This window comes from Alosa alosa, chromosome 3, assembly GCF_017589495.1.
Source record: "Alosa alosa isolate M-15738 ecotype Scorff River chromosome 3, AALO_Geno_1.1, whole genome shotgun sequence".
Taxonomy (NCBI): domain Eukaryota; kingdom Metazoa; phylum Chordata; class Actinopteri; order Clupeiformes; family Clupeidae; genus Alosa; species Alosa alosa.
The window spans coordinates 10,268,019-10,274,464 of record NC_063191.1 but is presented as its reverse complement, the minus strand read 5'-3'; the positions used below and the strand labels follow the sequence as shown (position 1 = coordinate 10,274,464).

At 50.1% G+C, this 6,446-nt stretch overlaps 1 non-coding gene and 2 pseudogenes across 1 annotated transcript; all 3 read right to left on the bottom strand.

Moving 5' to 3' along the window:
- Positions 1–230: 230 nt before the first annotated feature.
- On the bottom strand, positions 231–5,629 carry LOC125291599 (annotated as a pseudogene).
- Positions 5,548–5,683, bottom strand: LOC125292738 (annotated as a pseudogene).
- Positions 5,684–5,820: 137 nt separating this feature from the next.
- On the bottom strand, positions 5,821–5,932 carry LOC125292743. Its single transcript, XR_007193269.1, has one exon. It is a non-coding gene; the product is annotated as a U5 spliceosomal RNA (small nuclear RNA).
- Between the last annotated feature and the right edge of the window lie 514 nt (positions 5,933–6,446).

Here is a 6,446-nt window from a genome sequence, read left to right as displayed (position 1 = left end):
GCCCCCTGGGGACTTACGAGCCTTCATAGACAGCAAAGCTGCCTCTAGCTCCGCCACGGAGAAAGGCTCCTCCAGGGCAGCCCGCTGTACCTCCCCTACCCTGCCCTCCATGTTGTCCAAGAAAACCCCCGCCAGCGCCTCCTCCCCCCTCTCCACAAAAAGAGCCTCGAAATACTGGGCCGCCATCTCGGCTGGAGCAGTCACCAACCCATCGTGGGCCTCCAACCCCCTCATCTCAACCGCTGCCTCACCTGTGCCGACTTCAAGAAGAACCGGGAGGGCTTTTCATCTTCCCAAGCGGCCAACCTCCCCTGCAGCTCTAGCCTCCTCGCCTGCCCCTCGAAAACCCCCATTTCCCCCTTTAAAACCTCCACCCTCTCCACCACACACTCCGACTCAAAATCTGAAGAGACGTCCACCGAACCAAAGACGTCCTGCGTCGTCGACTCCATTGCATCCTCCACTGCCGGTGACAGTCTTCGCGTCTTCGCCTCTAGAACCTTAAACGTACAGCACGGGGGAAAGAGGGAAGACCCCCCCCCCCGTGCCACCGCCCTTGACTTAACCCCTCTAACAATAACATGGCTCACAAAATCCTTATAAGCCAGGCCGATCCAGGCCCGAAAGCCTGGACCAAACCCCATCCATTCCATAACTTTGAACAAAAAACTGTGGCTAACTCGATCAAACACCTTCTCCTGATCGAGGTTAAGGACTGCCAGCGGGCACCCCTGCTGCTCCGCCCAACTCAGCACATCCCTCACCAAAGCCAGGGTCAAAGCCCCCGATCGCCCCCACACGCCGCAAGTTATCCTCATGGATAACCGCCCCCATCACTCCCCTCAAACGAATCGCCAACGCCTTAGCCATCACAACGACGACAGTATTCCGGCTGGCCCGGGTAAGAAAGGTGCCCCTGATGCGGGCCGATGGAAAACGACACCGGGGACCCCGGCATCCCTCCTCAGCCGTACAGCGAACCTCCTCCTTCCCGTCCAAATGCCATGTTTGTCCATAAGCTTAAAGCCACCTCTCACTGACTCACAGTATCTGTTCAAAAAGGCCAGGATCTCCCCCTCCTCCACATAAGGATTATAAATGTGGATAATCAGCGGCACAAACTCCAAAAGGTGCAGACTCACCAGCCGTAACCCCGCCAACTGTGTGTCCGCTCGCTGCTTCGCCTTGTCCCACTCAGTCTCCATGAAAACACAGGAACCATGGCCATAGAAAGATACGTCCAGAAAGCCACCACCCAGGAAATCCTGCAAGCAGTAGACCTCTGCCTATGTAAAAGTCAGCCAATCCTTAAGAATCTTGTCCACCACGTAGTCCCGCCCAAAACGTCTCTTCTCCTCCAATTCAGCATCCGACTCCAAACCGATCCAAACTGTATTCCGTAGCCGCGTCACTGGCACCGACTCCATATTGCTCCTCCGAAATCCAAACATATCCTGATAAGAACAGATTTTTCCTTTGGAAAAAGTTTTATTGTCACCCAAACATATATATTATTGCATTACATTTTGTGTTGACATTTCACATTTTCATAGGCTTCAATCTTTTTTCCTTCATTTTTTTCGCAACACATTTTTACAAACATAAAATCATGTGTCTATAAAATATATTTTTTTGTTTTAAAACTGTGTCTGTGTGTGCAAAGTCCATGTTTGTGTAAAAAAAGATGTTAAAAGTCCACGCTTTTAAAAGAGTTCAAAATGTGATAAAAAATGCAATAAAAGTCAATTAAAAGTTTCCCTCGTGCAGGACCAATATCAAGAGGCTCCACTCTGCTTCCCAGAAGAGCAAGGCAAGCGCGGATGCGCCCAGTGTTGTTCCTCGCCATGCCCCAGGAGTGCATCACGGCTCTGACCGGGAGGACCTCATGGAGCGCCATCCACGCCAGATCCTTCAGCTTGTTCTGGAGAGCGGGTTGGGCGGTGTTCCTCCAAGCCTGTTGGGCCTCACTTAGTGTGAGGCCAGGAACGGGGGTCACTGCTTCCCGGTCCTGCACAAGGGAGACAATAGATTTTGCATTGGTTAAAATGGTGACATCAGATGTTCTAAAATCATATTTGTTTAAAAATTTCTTTATAAAACAATATTCTTTTGGCAAATTAAAAGAAACTGGCACTCTGTGGTCTGTATCTAAAATCCGCAGCTGTCTGAGGTAAGACCCCATCCAGAATTTCACCATGGTGGCAGTCTTGTTCTCTCTAGATAGGGTCGTTGCGTATTTAAAATGCAGGGTGGTGAAAAAATTATTTTTGAGGACCTCCCTTCTCAGCCTCTCCCATTTGGACCCTCACAGGAAATAAAACACCGCCCAGTCCAGACCTAAAAGAAAAGATTTGGGGGGACTAAAAACAGAACAGAGAAGTAAAAACAGTGGTAAAATTACAGCTTTGACTATTAAGATTTTCCCTTCTACTGTCAACTGTCTCAGTCCCCAAAAGCCCAGTCGTTGCCTGACTTTCTCTAACATGTCAGTCCATTTACCGCGTCCACCACCCTCATTGTCAAATTGTATTCCTAAAATCCTCATGTCCTTCTGTTTAAAATCTACTGCCAGATCTGGTCTTACGTCACCCCACGGCCCAAAGAGCTGGGCCTCGGACTTGCTCCTGTTGAGCATGGCGCCCGAGGCCCTACCGTACCAGACAGTCACGTCGAGTGCTCTTTGGGCCGATAAAACGTCAGAAATTAAAAGGGTCACGTCGTCCATGTAAAGTGAGCAGGTCACCGTCAGTCCACCTGGCAAGTCATCCTTTGATCCATTTGTCCCTTCTCAATATCTGTGCCAGCGGTTCGATGCAAGCAACGAACAGGAGTGGGGATAATGGACACCCCTGGCGGATGCCAGAGCGAACATTTATCGTGTTGGTTAGGTGCCCATTTACTCGAATTTTGCTGTGTATGTCTTTGAACAGCAATCCCACCCACTTTAAAAAATGGAGACCCCATTTTTTGCAGTACCTTTAAAAGGTACTGGTGCGAGACCCGATCAAAAGCTTTTTCAAAATCTAAATTTAGCAATAAAAGCCTAATATTTCTGTCTCTCGCAAAAACAGATGGCGTCTCAGACCAGCACTAAGCTGTCCGTGATCCTCCTTCCAGGGACGGATCCGGTTGGATCACGTCCTCTAAAACAGTCGACATGCGTTTGGATAAAAGTCTACTAAAAAGTTTGCAATCAAAATTTAAAAGAGTAATTGGTCTCCAGTTTTTAAGGTCAGTCCTGTCGCCTTTTTTATATAGTAATAGAAACTATCCCTGATCTAAAACTGTCTGAAAGTCTGTCAAGTTCGTCAAATTCTTTAAAAACAGTCAAAATGTCATAAAAGGTAACATAAAATTCCACGGGGAGGCCATCCTCTCCCGGGCATTTCCCTGTTTTAAAACCTTTAAGACATTTTAAATTGTCAATGTAAAATCATGTTGACTGTAAAGAGTTTTATTTAAAAACTCTAAAACGTCCTCCATTACTTCATCATGTACCTCTTTCTCTGCATATAGGTCTTTGTAAAAAAGTTGTACCATTTCTAAAATCCCCTCTGTGCAGTTTCCCTCCCTCCCATCTTTTCTGTTTCTCTTTCTCTGCTTCTTAAAATTGTTCCTTTGCTTTTAATTTCGGCTAAAACTGACATTTCTTTTTTTACCTGTTTGATTTCATCATTAAAATCAAAACCCATATTTAAAAGGTTCAAATATCTTTGTAGTTTTTTTTGCAGCCCCAACATGCACCTCCTCTCGCTCTCTTTTCCTTTTTTTTTCAAAAAGTTATGGTCCTATTCACCATTTCCCACCATTGTGCACGTGAATCGTACAAGTCTTGGAGGGTCTGCCAGAGGCTGAACTGCTCCCTGTATTCTCTATCTAACTATCTCCTCATCTGATAAGAGCAGATTTTTTTGATCTTTTATTACAAATCATACAAAACACAAATGGCATCCGGGACCAAGCCCGGGCAGAGGCCAGCCCCAAAAGGGACCCCCCAAAATAAAAGGCCCGAAGACCAAACAAACAAACATAAAACCATCCCACCCATCCAGCTCAGAACTTTAATCCACCCCAAACACAACCAAACATACAACCCACCAGAGGGCACCAAACATAAACAGGTCAACACAGTACAACATCCCAACCCCAAAGCCCACACATGTACAATCCTCCCCCAACCCACACAAACAACATCAACAACAACAAGCCATCACCAACACAACCAACCCAATCAGTCCCCCATACCCGTAGTCCTCTTTAAATTGGCCTCGTCCCATCCGAGCAAGTCCTCCGACTCCGGGGAAAGGGGAGGGGGGGGCACCTCCCGCACAGAGTCCCCCGACTCCTCCGCACCGCTAGACTCCGCCACCTCCACCGCCATGGACTCCGCACCACCATCCTCCACCTGCAGGGCCTCAAACCTGTTGGTGATAGAGACCCCGCCAGCCACACCCTTGCACTGGCGGACCGGAGTCCCTGGAGATCCACCGTCACTCCCGTTCAGCAGGGGGCGCTTCACTGCCCCCGACGCCCTAACCGCCCACTTAGCCATCTCAGCGTCCTGGGAAGCAGTAGCATCCGCCCAGCTCAACTCCACGACTTTCTCCACAGCCATGCCCACCTCACCCTTCGACCCAGCAGCACCTCCGACCTCAGGGCGGACATCTTGGACGCCATGCGGCCTAGCCGTAGCCATAGCCGCCGCGCATCCATCTTGGCTAACATGCGGCCCAGCTCCTGAACCACCAGACACTCCTGCCACCGTCACTCCACTCGCAGTCTTCCCAGCAACAGGCACCGTCTTCGCAGGCACCTTCTTCACCAAACCCGACACCACGGGAGCCCCCATAACAGAAACAGAAGCCCCTACAATGCCAGACCTCTGGCCGCCTCCAAGCTGCCCCGTCACCACACCAGCATAACTCCTCTGTTTAGGACACTCCACAAACAGACGATCAGTCCCCCCACACAAAACACAATCCCCGCAACTCCTTACAGTCTTTAACTAAGTGCCCGACAGTCCCACAGCGCAACAAGACTTCACAGTACACTGACCACGTAGATGCCCCAAACCCCCACAAGCCCAGCACTCACTTGGCAGATCCGGCAAGAAGACTCTCCCTCTGTCCGGGCCCAGCGAGAATGCAAAGGGAGGCCGCAACTGGCGACTCTCCTCTGTCGTCCGAAATCGCACCCGATATCTCCACTCCCCCGTCCAAAAGCCATTGACATCCAAAATCCGCTGCTCCTCTATAACCGACGAACAGTACCGTCCCAGGAAACTCCGAACATTCTGCTCCAGCACGTGGGGGTTTAACATCTGCACCACGACAGTGGCGATATCTCCCCACCTCAACGTGCGCAGTCCAGCCAGCACCGGCGTCTCATCAGCCGAACGAAGCAGCCGATAAGCCCTCTCCATGCCCTCCGACGACCAGAAGGTGACATCGAAACACGTCCTATCCACCGCACTCTGTAGACACAGCCCCTCCTTATCCATCGCCCGCAGTACCTCCTTCACCACAGCCACTCCAAAGCGCTCTCGGGTAAGCGTCGTCCTCTTCTCCACCGGCACCCAGAAACGTATTCCAAACTTCGGAAGTCCCCTAACCAGGTCCGCCGTCGCCATCTCTGATAAGAACAGATACTACACTTGATCTTAGCCAAAAGGCCGAGAAGCGATACCCCACAACTCTACGGGGTCCGGCGCCCCCCCTAGCGAGGGCCCCACCACTTAGAGGGTTACTGGGGGGCGGGACAAGCAAAAGCGGACCCCCACGGCCGGCGCAACACGACGCTTGACTTTGGACAGAAAGGTGCAGCTCCGCCGAAGCAGAGCTTCCAAAAATACCGTAAATTCGGGGCTGTTCCCCTCTACGGAAATCTTTAGTAAAAGGCGAAAGATTTGTACGAGATGAAGAGAAACCCGAGCGATGGCTGCCACAGGACACGCTGGACGGAGGTGGTTGGTCATGTCGTGTCCTGTGTGCGAGGACTGAGGACAGGCCTGGTGTTTCTCAGAACCTGTGGTAGAGGAGACGGCAGGAATGGTGGAAACAAGAGCCAGCACTGAGATTGTCCTACGCGGCTACTTCAAGGCAGCCACATCAAACGACTCGTGGTCAGCGAGTCACATTACGACCTCAGGCACATCACCCCCTATCTGCGAGGACCCTTTTTCCACTCTCCGGTTTCCTCTCGCTGTCATCTTCTCTTCTCATATCTCTTCTCTTCTTTTTATTTCTCTGAGTCTTCAAGAATAACGGTTCTATTTATAGTCTATTGTCTCTCACTCAGGTTTCTGTTGGTCAGTGTGAGTGTTGTTATGGGCATACATTTCTGTTTAGAGTTGAAATATTTTAACAGAGCTAACATGTCATTAACATGCCATTTTCAAAACACAGATAAATAAAACAGATAAATGCTTCTAAGTCACTGAGCAGTGT